The following is a 14,078-nucleotide window of genomic DNA, read 5'->3' as shown; positions in this document are numbered from 1 at the left end:
TCCTTTGCAGCAACATGAGTGTGTCATGGGAGTGTAATTTCCTTGGTTCTGTCTCATCACAACAAAAATTTGAAGCGACGGACGTTAAAGCCCTCGGACAGACCGAGTCACAGCTCTCGGACAGATCAGTGTTATAACTCTCGGAGATCAGTGTTACAGCTCCGTGTTACAGCTCAGTTTTATTTAGAAAATAAAGGAAAATACATCCTTGAGGTGTGAGGGCATGCCGACCCAAAAGACACAAAGAGAAGAGAGCGAGGGACCCCCTGCCCTTTGGCTCCTCTTTTTAATATGTTTTTCCTACCCCCTCTCCGCTCCGGGTCTGCCCTATGTAAATTGGGCTAGCCAGGAGTGCTGTTTGTTCTACCTGAGGTCCTCACTCTGGTCTTCAGACCTTCCTTTGTTCTATTTTTGCGGGCTTTTCCCTTTCTTGTCTTTTAGCCACCACCATTCTGGACTCCTTTTCCCTATTCTAACTACCTAACAGATGGACTTAGAGATTTTCATACTAAGTGAAGTAAGTCAGACAGAGAGAAACAAATATCATATGATATCACTTATATGTGGAATCTAAAAAAAATTAAAATGAATTTATTTGTTATACAAAATAGAAATAGACCCATAGACACAGAAAACAAACTTATGGTTACCAAAAGAGAGGTTAGGGGAGGGATAAATTAAGAGATTAGGATTAATATGTGCATATTACTCTATATAAAATAATCATCAAGGACCTACTATATAGCACAAGGAACTGTACTTAATATTTTGTGATATATTGTGATAGCATATGACAGAAAAGAATCTAATATATATATATATATATATATATATATACATATGTATATATATATGTATACTAGATATGTATATATACATAACTGAATCACTATGCTATGCATAGTAACATTGTAAATCAACTATACCTCAATTTAAAAAAAAGCCTGTTATTCTTTGTAGTCCTCAGGAAATGAGGTATGCCTAGCCCCTCAGGTAGCACCTGGAAAAATTGAGGTACTAGATATGGAGTTCAAACTTTCTGCTCCTCAGGGAGAATCTGGGGGCAGGACTTGCTCTCCTGATTATATGTTGAAGTTCAGGGGATGGGGAGTGTGGTGAAAAAGTGTTGTCAGCTTTTCCTATCAGCTTTGGCGTGGTTAGTTTCACAATTACTCTGTCTTTTGAACAGTTCCTGCATTTCTCACAGAAGAATTCATCCATATGTGACTGTTGAACTTGTGTATTTTGGTAGGAAAAACAGTCCAGAACCTCCTATTTTGCCATCAAGTTGTGTCAGTCACAGTGTCTTTCAATACTAAGCATGCATCTTTGTAATAGTCAAACCTAAAAAGAACCAGATGTCATAAAATGGGTGTAAATAAACATTGTAACAACCATATAAAGGCTTACAACTCAGCAATCAAAAGGAATGGGCAGTTGATACATGGAACAATTTGATTGAATAAATGAAAAAAAGAAAAAAACTAATCACAAAATTTTACATATTGTTTCATTTCATTTTTTGTAATATTCTTGCAATGACAAAGTTGTAGAGATAAGGAACAGCAGCTAAGGACAAGATGATGAGAGAGGAAAGAGGATTGTGGCTATGAAAGACCTACAGACTGTATCTATGTGGTGATGGAGTCATTCTGTATCTCCACCATGTCAGTGTCCACATCTTAGTTGTGATTTCACACCTTAGTTTTTAAGGTGTTACCATGAGGCCCACTAGATAAAAGGGACATAGGACTTTTCTGTAGTATTTCTTACAACTGAGTGTGAGTCTGTGATGATCTGAAAAGTTTTTTTGAAGTTTAATTAAAAAATCATGTAGATATAATAAAAAAACAAGTGAGGTTCAACAGCTCACCACTCCAAAAATCAATCCTCAAGGGAGGCAAATACTGGTAGAAAGGAAACTTGCCTTTAATCAGAATGTTGGAAATCTGGAGAGATGGTGGACTCAGTGTCCCCAAGAACCACCTCCAAGATTCTGCTCAGCCCTGAAATATTTTAAAGGGAAAAGTGAAGTAATGTCAGTTAATCCTTAAGATAAGGGGTCAGAGTCTTCACCATCCTCCAGTGTGTGGGCTTGTTGACTTCTTGTGACCTTTCTTTCTAAGATATCTTGTTTACATCGTTCATGAGATTACAGACACTAGGGAAAGAGATAAGATCATCTGTTAACTGGAAGCTAATGGATTGAGCTCAGCAGTGGCCACAGGACTGGAAAATGTCAGTTTTCATTCCAATCCCAAAGAAAGGCAATGCCAAAAAATGCTCAAACTACCGCACAATTGCATTCATCTCACACGCTAGTAAAGTAATGCTCAAAATTCTCCAAGCCAGGCTTTGACCAATACGTGAACCATGAACTTCCAGATATTCAAGCTGGTTTTAGAAAAGGCAGAGGAACCAGAGATCAAATTGCCAACATCCGCTGGATCATCAAAAAAAGCAAGAGAGTTCCAGAAAAACATCTATTTCTGCTTTATTGACTATGCCAAAGCCTTTGGCACTGTGTGGATTACAATAAACTGTGGAAAATTCTGAAAGAGATGGGAATACCAGACCACCTGACCTGCCTCTTGAGAAACCTGTATGCAGGTCAGGAAGCAACAGTCAGAACTGGACATGGAACAACAGACTGGTTCCAAATAGAAAAGGAGTATGTCAAGGCTGTATATTGTCACCCTGCTTATTTAACATATATGCAGAGTACATCATGAGAAATGCTGGGCTGGAAGAAGCACAAGCTAGAATCAAGATTGCCAGGAGAAATACCAATACCCTCAGATACACAGATGACACCACCTTTATGGCAGAAAGTGAAGATGAACTAAAAAGCCTCTTGATGAAAGTGAAAGAGGAGAGTGAAAAAGTTGGCTTAAAGCTCAACATTCAGAAAACTAAGATCATGGCATCTGGTCCCATCACTTCACGGCAAATAGATGGGGAAACAGTGGAAACAGTGGCTGACTTTATTTTGGGGGGCTCCAAAATCACTGCAGATGGTGACTGCAGCCACGAAATTAAAAGATGCTTACTCTTTGGAAGGAAAGTTATGACCAAGCTAGATAGCATATTAAAAAGCAGAGATATTACTTTGTCAACAAAGGTCCATCTAGTCAAGGCTATGGTTTTTCCAGTGGTCATGTATGGATGTGAGAGTTGGGCTGTGAAGAAAGCTGAGCACCGAAAAATTGATGCTTTTGAACTGTGGTGTTGGAGAAGACTCTTGAGAGTCCCTTGGACTGCAAGAAGATCCAACCAGTCCATCCTAAAGGAGATCAGTCCTGGGTGTTCATTGGAAGGACTGATGTTGAAGCTGAAACTCCAATACTTTGGCCACCTCATGAGAAGAGTTGACTCATTGGAAAAGACCCTGATGCTGGGAGGGATTGGGGGCAGGAGGAGAAGGGGACGGCAGAGGATGAGATGGCTGGATGGCATCACCGACTCGATGGACATGGGTTTGAGTAAACTCCGGGAGTTGGTGATGGACAGGAAGCCTGGCGTGCTGCGATTCATGGGGTCGCAAGGAGTCAAACACGACTGAGTGACTGAACTGAACTTAATGGTTTGAAGACAGAGATAAAACAAGAGGGTCTCTGGCATGCAAGGTGCTCTTTGCAGAAAACAGATCTCAGCAGTGAGAAACGGAGTATTTCCTGCCATACCAGTAAACAAGGATCTCACAGGCATCAGTGATTGCAGCCCTCTGAAGTTAACCTGTGAGACCTAGGGGAACACAGGAAGGAAGAAGAGTATCTGCTATCTAGCAACCATCAGACCACAGCCACTACCCTTCGGTGAGCCCTGAGGAAATTTTAGATGTGAAAACACAGAATACTGGCCCGAGATAGGTGAGGTGGATAGCAAAGTTGTGATTTCAGTGAGTTCAGACTCTTTCATCTTCCAATATGTAGAAAAGTGCTAAATCCCTTAACATTGGATATCTGGCTTTCTTCAATGAACAATAAAATCTTTTAATTTCAGACTACCGGCCCTTTGTTGCAAACCTACATAACCTGGCTCTTCCCTTTCACCTCCTCAGAGCAATTCTCTCAGGGTTACTTGAGAAGTTGTCTCCCAGGCTTAAAGTCCTAAAAATTCCCACCAAATAAAACACAACTCTCAACTTTTAGGTTGCAAATATATTTTAAAGTCGACAGCAGGAGGCTCTTTTCCTCGTCATTAGAAAAACTGTATTATAAATGACTTTTAATCAGATATCCCCATGCTCTACTCATTTCTGACCCTTGAGCACATCTTACAAATGTTTTAATCATACAGCAATTTGCCTAACTTGCCAGTTCTTTCCATAGATCAAAGAAGTAGAAATGAAGAATAAGTAATTAACAGATGATCAGATCTCATCCCTAGCTTCCTTTTCAGTGATCCTGATGGGGACAGAGGAAATAGCTAATTCCACTAGGGGATTATAAATTAAAAAAAAAAAAAAAAAGTATGAGAGACCCCTGTAAATTAATAATCACTTAAGAAAATAGATTTGCTTAACCAGAAAGCCAGCAGGTTTGCTTAACAACAAAACCATGAGGTATGCCCCAAAACAGTAAAAGAAAGGTGGCGCGAAACCCACATCCTGCCCCGTGAGCTCATTGAGTTAATGACCCCTAGAATATGCTTTCTACACACAAAAAACAAACAAACAAAAAACAATAATTTATGCAAAGCTGACATTTCAAAGCAAAGATCCTCATTGCATTGAGACCTGAAATATTTCCTTAGTGTCATGACAATCCTGGTTTAATCATTTAGGGACAGGAAAACTCCCCAGACCAATCTAAAGGAGATGCTGATGACGGAAGCATGATGTCTACTCAGAAATGAGGAAGAAAGTGGTTTTGCCCCTCCCCACTTTTCCTTTGATTATAAAACTGTAGCCCATTTAGTTCTTGGTGCAGAATCCTCTCACCCCCCTGTTTTTAAGCCTCACAAATGCCCTGTTCTAAGAAATCACCTCTAATCTATCTCTTTGCCTCTCGCTGAATTTTTTCTGTGCCTAGACATAAATGAACAGAGTTCTTCAGAGCATCCCCCCTCCCAAAATACCACCCAAGAGTTTCAGTCTCCCAAATAAACCATGTGAACAAGATAGAGGAACAAGTCTAGAGGAAGACTGCGAGGAAGCCATCTGCATGCAGTGGGGGTTGGCAGTGACTCTGTTCCCCTGTCTCAACAAAGAACTGAGATCACTTCCTCCCATTTCTTTACAATTTTCAGGGCTGAGAAGAATCTTTGGAGGTGGTTCTGGGGGGACACTGAGTCCACTATCTTCTCAGATTGCTGGCTTTCTGATTAAAGACAGCTTGTCCTTCCACAAATGTTCATAAATTTGATTTGGTAAGCCACGAGCAGTTGGGCCCAATTCAGTTGGTAACTTGCAGAGAGCTCTTTCCTGCGAAGAACTCTTCTGACAAAAGCTGCTTACAATAAAAGATAGATTAGATGAAGGAAAAAAAAAAAAAACCAATTCATCCCTTCCATGCACATAGAGTCAGAATCCACTACATCATTTGCACAGTCAAGTGCAAAATAAAAAGGGAGGAGTGCTTTGTTTAAATTTGTTAATAATTTTAAGATATCAGTGGTAGAGCATTAAGCCAAGTATGAAGCCCCTTTTCTGTCAGGAAAAGTGTACTCCCAGATGGTCTGCATGTTCATGTAGCTGATGGTGCACACAGAATCATTTTTAGTTACCATTCACCACTGACTGTGCACACTCTGTATTCTTGCTTCTTGAAGAGGGTACTTTCCTCTGCTGAGCTACCTAACAGGAGTTGCTTTGCTTATTGGGTTTCACTCGTTTCTCTCAGATATTTTTCACAATGCACAAGGACAAAATATACTTTCCTCCTACCGTTGAAGAAACACTCGCATTCAGAATATTTAAACTCAGGCACTGGCGAATCAGAAGAGCCGATGGTCAGTGTTCTACACTTAGGGGTTACAGCTTTATCTGAGCCCTGAAGAAAAGGTTGTAGGTATTCTCTAGACCAAAGCTTCACCGGGGAGATATTAGAAAATAAAGTTCATACTATTTCCGTATGTATAACTGTGACTAAGCAGGACTTTCTGGGGCCTTCCTGGGACGGACACCTCCCCCCATGTCCTCTGCCGGTCTCTTGCTTGCAGAAAAGGTATTGTTTCCCCAGCATCTCCAGAGTCACAAAAGCCTGGTTCAAAAATTTAGGGGAAAGATGGTAGGGATAATTAGGTGAAGGAGGAAAGGAACAGGCTGAGCTGACTCCATCTTGAGAAAGAAGGAAACTCCATCTTACATTCTTAGTGAACTTTGGACTATGTGCCTGGTAGCCATGGATATAACATACCTACGACTGAACAGGACTCACAGACTGATGAACACCAGATTCCATAACAAGATTTCCCATCGCCAGAAAGAATGTAATAATCCCCTATGTATTCAGTGACCGTTGTAATCTTTATGGCACCCATTGGTATAATGTATAACCAGCTGACCCTTCTGATTATGAATCATGGGTGTAACCTGACTGTTATCTCCCTTTGACATTTTCCAGAGTAGGGCTGAGAAATTTGGGGATGTGGGCTTGTGCACGTACACTTAGGGTATATAAAGTTTTCACAGAAATGGATCAGGGTCCCTGGCTAAAGAGGAAACTCTGCCTTGGACCTGCTGGTGTAATAAACTGCACTCCACTATCCACGCTGTCCTTCTGAGTGAGTTTGCTTCCTGGAGCGTTTGTCTACAACATTTGGTGCACTGGCCGGGAAGCTCCTCACTTTGAAGAGACAAGTCCCACTTGGAGCTACTCTGAGTCCTTGTGGCTTGGATCTTCTAGAGGGGGGAAGGCATCTCGCCCTCCTGGAGAGATTCCATTTCTCAATGCCTGGACCTTTCACATTGGTGGATAGTGGACGGTAGCAGGGGAATTGAGTGCTCAGGTAAGGAGGTTCCCACCTAGCAGGGTGGAAGAGGGGGCCTGATCAACCCCCTGTGAGAGACTAGGGAGAACACGGACCGCGACTGTCACAAAGAGGTGGTATCCACATTGTTCTGGGATAGATTGCTACTGGACAAATGCGAGAAAGTTTTGGGGAAATTCAGGGCTGTGAATGTCACAGAGGAGGTGGTGTCCTCATTGTCTGGGGGTAAACTATTACGGGCAATTGTGAAGGGGCTTCTAGGGGAAGAAACTTGGCCTTTGTGCGCCTGTATTTTGCCCTCCCCAAGGAGGTGTCCTATCTGCTGTGAAATTTTTGATCCCTTCAGAACTGTCAGGCTAGAAGGAGGGGGATACATAAGTGAGTACGAATTGGCTTTTCCGGAGAGGGCCTGGGATGTGGGATATTTAACCCAGACACGCCAATCCCCCTTCTCCCTCTGGGATCTGGCAGGTAAGGCTCTTCTCACCCCAATTAGGAAGGAGGCAGAATGGCAATTTAAGTGTTTCATTGAGTGGAAATATCAGAAGTACATAGGGTACCGAGAACTTCATAGAGCGAAAAGGAAAAGTAGAAGAAGGTCTGAGAAGGTAAGCAAGATGGGGGAAATGAATCTAAGGCAACTGTATTGGAGTGCATGATTAAAAATTTTAAGGAGGGATTTGGAGGAGACTATGGGGTGAAGATGACGCCTAACCGCCTCCACATACTCTGTGAGGTCGAATGGCCCTCTGTGGGAGTAGGATGGCCACCAGAGGGCACCATGGACTTAAAAATAGTGGAAGCAGTCTATACAGTAGTCCCAGGAGAGCCGGGACACCTGGATTAATATCCAAATACTGATTCATGGCTATGGTTGGCTCAAGACCCTCCCACTTGGGCAAGGCTTTACATTCAGAAAGGGAAAGAGAAAATAATGGTACAAAAATTGACTGATAACAAGAAAAATTCTGCAGGATCTGGACAGGGATGATTTGCCCCTCCTCCCATACTGGATGATGCGCCTGCCATCTAATACTCCACCTGGACCAGAGGCCGCCTTGCCTGATCCAGGGCCTGCCGGGGCTCCTGCAGCTGCCCTCCCACCAGCTCCCCTGGAGAAGGCAGAGTTACCACCTTGGCAGGCTCTGATTACTGGGGGAAGGAGCCTCTAGTCAATGCCCACAGGATCCAGCCCCAGCAGAACCACCTAAGCTATACCCACCTCTCCCAGTGAGTACTGATGGGAAGAGGGAAGGAGACACTGGAATTAAACAGAGGCTGCACTCCATCAGGGAGCCGGGGGGAAAGGGCTCCACTACAAATGCCCCTCAAAGAGCTTCAGCAGCCCCAAGTTCAGGGAACAGATGGACATTACCACCAACCTCCAGTAGCCTATTATTAAGAGCTGTTTTCCTCAATGGACATATTAAATTGGCAGAAACACACTCCATTGTACTCAGAGAAGCCACAAGGCATGATCAGGCTATTGGAGACTATTTTTCGAACCCACTGCCCTACATGGGATGACATAATCCAACTACTAGTCTCCCTTTTCAGCACTGAGGAAAGACACAGGATCCTAACTGAGGCCAGAAAATGGCTAAGAGAAATGGCATCTGAGGGTGCCATAAACTGGCAGTGGTGGGCAGAACTAGCCACCCCTGATGAGAGGCCCAATTGGAACTATAACACAGAGGAAGGAAAGGGCCCAATATCGGCTGGCTATTTTACAAGGCCTCAAGAGGGGGGCCCGAAAGCCCATGAATATGGTGAAGCCCACTGAAATAATTAAAAAAGAAACTGAATCACCCTCTGGGTTCTAAGAAAGACTGTGTGAGGTTATTGGCTCTATACGCCAATAGACCTCAGATGATAAACACAGGCTTTGTGTCTCAAGCCTACCCTGATATCAGACTCAAGCTTCAAAAGGTAGATGGAGTATTGGCCATGACTAACTCACAATTGATTGAGATTACTGATAAGGTTTTCAGGAATAGAGACATGGAGGTTGTATGACCTTCCCTCCAGGAGCGAAGTCAGATGAATTAAATAATTGAGAAAGAGAGCTGATCCAACCATTGCCTGAGGTTTGGGTGGACGGTAACCCCACCCCCCACCCCCGCTCCGGCTTGCCAAATATCGAGCTCCGGTGGTAACAGAACTCAAACCTGGTGCCATAAGAGTCAGGAAACATCAGCACCCACTGCCGCTGAAGCGGGCTGGCATTTTGTCACATATAAATAGGCTACGACAGGCAGGCATCCTGATTGAATGCCAGTCAGCCTGGAACACACCAATCTTTCCTGTTAAGAAGGGAGACTGCAGGCCTGTGTGGGACCTTAGACTGGTCAACCAAGCCACTGTGACGCTACATTCCACCGTTCCTAACCCCTATACTTAGCCGCCTCCCACCGAGTGCTAAGATCTATACTTGCTTAGATCTCAAGGATGCCTTCTTCTGTATATGAGACCTGGTGTCTCAGCCCATTTTTGCTTTTGAAAGGGAAGACCCAGCAGGGGGCACCAAACAACAGCTCACATCGACTGGCCTCCCACAAAGATTTAAAGAATTCCCCAACCATCTTTGGGGGAAGCCTTGGCTTCTGACCTGGACTCATTCTGGCCAGAGAGGTTCAGATGCAGATTGCTACAATGTGTGGATGACTTGCTTTTGATTGCCAAGAACAAAAAGGATTGCTGGGAAGGGATCAAGGCTTTACTAGAGCTGTTGATGGAGTCCGGCTACCGCGTCTTGAAAAAGAAGGCACAGATCTGCAAAGAGGAGGTAAGATATTTGGGGTTTGTTCTGAGAGGAGGCACGAGGCTGTTAGACCAGTAGAGCAAAGATGTCATTTTGAGAATCCCACAACAAAAAAACGATAGGTCCGCGAGTTATTTGGAGCCACTGGGTTTTGTAGGATTTGGATTCCAGGTTATTCCCAGACGGCCCAGCCGTTATATGAACTCTTAACTGGACCAGGAGGAGATTCACTGAATTGGGCTGAGAGACAGTAGCAGGCCTTTGAGGAACTAAAACTGGCAATTACGTCATCACCTGCCTTGGGCCTGGCAGACCTCATCAAACCGTTTACTCCTTACATAACTGAAAAAGTCAAGGTGGCTATGAGAGTGTTGACCCAGACTATGGGGACTTGGGACAGACCCATGGCCTATCTCTTGAAACGACTGGACAATGTTGCCACCGGGTGGCCAGGATGCTTCCAGGTGACTGCTGCATTTGCCTTACTAGTCCAGGAGGCAACCAAGCTGACTTTGCGCCAGGACTCAACTGTAGAAGTCCCCCATGAGGTCAACACTCTCCTACAAGGTGACCCCACAGATGGCTGCAAACATCTTGGATTACTCAATACCAGGGACTTTTATGTGAGAACCCCCATGTCACTATTGAGCCTTGTCAGCCAGGAAGTGGGCCCTCACATGATTGCAAGGAAATCCTAGAAGAAGTTTATGCCAGCAGACCTGACTTGAGAGACCAGCCAATCCCAGACCCAGATTGGGTCCTGTACACTGATAGCACCAGCCTGTTGAAACAAGGACGACTGTGGGGATAGTAGTCATGGAAGAAACCATCGTTGAGGCTAGCTCTCTGCCATCACACTGGTCCGCTCAACAGGCCAAACTATATGCTCTAATCCAGGCCCTCCAGCTGTCAAAAGGTAAGAAGACAAACATTTACACAGACTCCAGGTATGCTTTTGCTAGTTTACATGTGAATGGGGCTTTATATAAGGAGAGAGGTCTTCTGACAGCAAACTGAAAGGACATTAAAAACAAGGAAGAAATCTTGACTCTATTAGATGCTGCATGGGAACCTGAAAAGGTAGCAGTGATGCATTGTCGGGGTCACCAAAAGGAAGACACCCCACAAGCACGGGGAAACTGACTAGCAGATAAAGCCACAAAACATGCGGCTGAGAAATTTGGGGCTGCTGGTCGGGGAATCTATCAGAACCTTTGTTAACTTTGTCTCTCCACAGTATACTACAGCCCAAGACCAGCTGGCCAAAGCAGAAAGGGCCACCAAAAATGAAAAGGTTGGTGGGAACCGCTGGATGCAGATTACTGGTACTCGAGGCATTAGCCCCCACACTGGTATCTCAGGTTCACCAGACAACTCACTTGGGACATGACAAAATAGAAGAATTAATTCGAAAATATTTCCTAATTCCATGACTTTCCTCCTTGTGTAGAATGGAATTTCAGAACTGTTCTGCTTGTTCAAAGGTCAATGCTGCCCTTGGACATAAACAAAAATCCCCAGGGATACAATTAAAACACACTCTACATTTTGAACATTTAGAAGTGAACTTTACTGAAATGAAACCCTGCAACACTGTCGCTATTTACTGGTTATGATATGTACCTTCTCAGGATGGATGGAGGCCTTCCCCACCCGAACTGAAAAGCAAAGGAAGTGGCTTGCTGTCTGCTTCGAGGATGATCCCCAGATTTGATTTCCCAACGAGCATAGGATCAGACAATGTCTCTGCCTTTGTAGCCGACCTAATTCAACAGGTATGCAAAGCTCTAAGTGTCAAATGGAAATTGCATACAGCATACAGGCCCCAGAGTTGCAGAATGATAGAAAGAACCAACTGAACTCTTAAACACCAAATGGAATATAAAGATTGACTGCTCATGGATGGACTTGCTTCTGGTGGCCTTGCTCAAATTAAGGGTGACACCGAGTTCCCACAGTTATTCTCCTTATGAAACTGTCTATGGGAGACCCCCTCCCATAGTGAGACAGGTGTCAGCAAACTTGCTACAGATAAAGGGGGATGGGATTTCACAGCAGATAGAACAATTGGGTAAGGTAATAAATCAAATAACTAAGTTTGTACAAGAAAGGGTGCCATTCCCTCTTGGAGAACAGATTCACGAATTTGTGCCTGGCGATCAGGTGTGGGTCAAAGACTGGAAACATGAGTCCTTGGCCCCACATTGGAAGGGTCCATATACTGTTGTTCTAACCACCCCTATGGCAGTTAAAGTTGCAGCTGTCACTCTCTGGATTCACCACACGAGGGTGAAGAGAGCATACCACACAGACCCAGAGAACACTGAGTGGATTGCACAGAAGGACCCTGCTGATCTATGTGAAAACCAAGATCATCATGAGATAGAAGAAAAAGAGATGAAACTCTACAACCAACTCCTGCTACACGGACTTTCTGGTATCATCTTGAGACTAGACATAGTTTCTGCACAGGACAATATTTTCATTTTGTGGGCACCTTCCTATACTGACTTTCATAAAACAATCTAACTGCTGGGTGTGTGCAGCCATGCACATGGATGGACTCCTGTGGTGGGTATCACCTCTACGGAAGGGTGATATGCCTAGCTTATGTGAATTTTTGCACCAGACAAAACAACACAAATCAAGTATGGAAACTGTAATAATAGCAGCCACCACTCACTGGTTATGTGGGACTAACTTATGGCCTTGGCTGCCCCAGGATGGATAGAGAGGTGTACTTTAGGTCTGGCCTTTGCCCATGGAAACATCATGTCAACAATACAAGAGCCTTTAAATTTACCCTCCCTACGGGCCAGATGGTCACGATCAGTTTTCCATTGGTATGATTATTTGGCTGCTATATTTGTTCCCTCATTGGGTACTATGGACAAAATGATTAGAGTTGAAGCTCTAACTAATTTCACCCAAAGAGCCCTAAATGACAGCCTGAGAGCTATTCAAGCACTAAATACTGAACAAATACAAATGAGAAAAGCAGTAATTCAAAATAGAATGGCTTTAGACATACTTACAGCTGCTCAAGGAGGGACCTGTGCTATAATTAAAGTTGAATGTTGTGTATATATTCCTGATTTATCTGGCAATATATCAGCCACCTAGATGACATGAAAGGTCAGGTAAAAGCTATGTCTGATGATAATCTTCCTTTTTGGACTTCTGTTCTATCATGGTGAAGGGTGATTGGTGGAAAACTATATTAACCATTGTTATAGTTGCTCTGTTGATTTTGTTATGTGGACCTTGTATTCTCCAATGTGTTGTTAACTTTGTTTCACAGAGGCTGACTTCATTTACCCAAATATATACCAGGAAACCTAAAATACAGTACATCCCAGTGAGTGCCACTCACACTGGAAGTTGAGAACATTAAGAGGGGGGAATGAAGGAGGAAAGGAACAGGCTGAGCTGACTCCATCTTGAAAAAGAAGGAAACTCCATCTTACATTCCCAGTGAAACTTTGGACTATGTCATAGCCATGGAGATAGCATACCTACGGCCTAACAGACCTCCTGGACTGATAAACACAAGATCTCATACCAAGATTTCCCATTGCCAGAAAGAATCCCCTATGTAGTCAGTCAGCTTTGTAATCTTTATGCGACCCATTGGTGTAGGCTACAATGTATAACCAGCTGACCCTTCTGATTATGAATCATGGCTGTAACCTGATTGTATCTCCCTTTGACATTTTCCAGAGTAGGACTGAGGAATTTTGTGATGTGGGCTTATTCCCATACACTTAGGGTATACTTAAGGTTTTCACAGAAATTGGTCGGGGTCCCTGATTGAAGAGGAAACTCTGCCTTGGACCCACCAGTGTAATAAACTGCACTCCGTTATCCACATTGTCCTTCTGAGTGAGTTTGCATCCTGGAGCATCTGGCTGCGACATAGAGAGTTGGAATGGACATGTACACACGGCTATGTTTAAAATAAATAGCCAACAAAGACATTTATACAACACAGGGAACTCTGTTCTATGTTACATGGCAGCCTGAATGGGGGGGGGGGCAGTTTAGGGGAGAATGAATACATGTATATGTATGACTGAATCCCTTAATTGTGTACCCGAAACTATCACAACATTGTTAATTCTCTGTACTCCACCCCAAAATAAAAAGATTTTTTTAAAAAAAAAAGAAAGAAAAGACAATGATTGAAAAGTTGTAAACATGTAGTGACAAAAATAACACTGGGGGAAGGAGAACTGATAATAGTTTTACAGTAATCAGTCATATGGCATCAAAGAATCTTTACCTCCTCTCTGAATTATCAGGATAGTAGTATCTGACACACATTTCCAGAGTTGTTTTACAGATGCTTAAACCTCTACCAAATGGAAGAAGTTAACTGCTTGGT

The 14,078-nt window shown here is 43.5% G+C and overlaps 1 pseudogene; it reads left to right on the top strand.

The window, feature by feature from the left end:
• Nucleotides 1–10,586: 10,586 nt before the first annotated feature.
• Nucleotides 10,587–13,562, top strand: LOC110143541 (endogenous retrovirus group PABLB member 1 Env polyprotein-like; annotated as a pseudogene).
• Nucleotides 13,563–14,078: the final 516 nt, after the last annotated feature.

This window comes from Odocoileus virginianus, unplaced genomic scaffold, assembly GCF_023699985.2.
Source record: "Odocoileus virginianus isolate 20LAN1187 ecotype Illinois unplaced genomic scaffold, Ovbor_1.2 Unplaced_Contig_11, whole genome shotgun sequence".
Taxonomy (NCBI): domain Eukaryota; kingdom Metazoa; phylum Chordata; class Mammalia; order Artiodactyla; family Cervidae; genus Odocoileus; species Odocoileus virginianus.
Note: the sequence above shows the minus strand (reverse complement) of the source record. Positions and strands in the feature narration are given on the sequence as shown.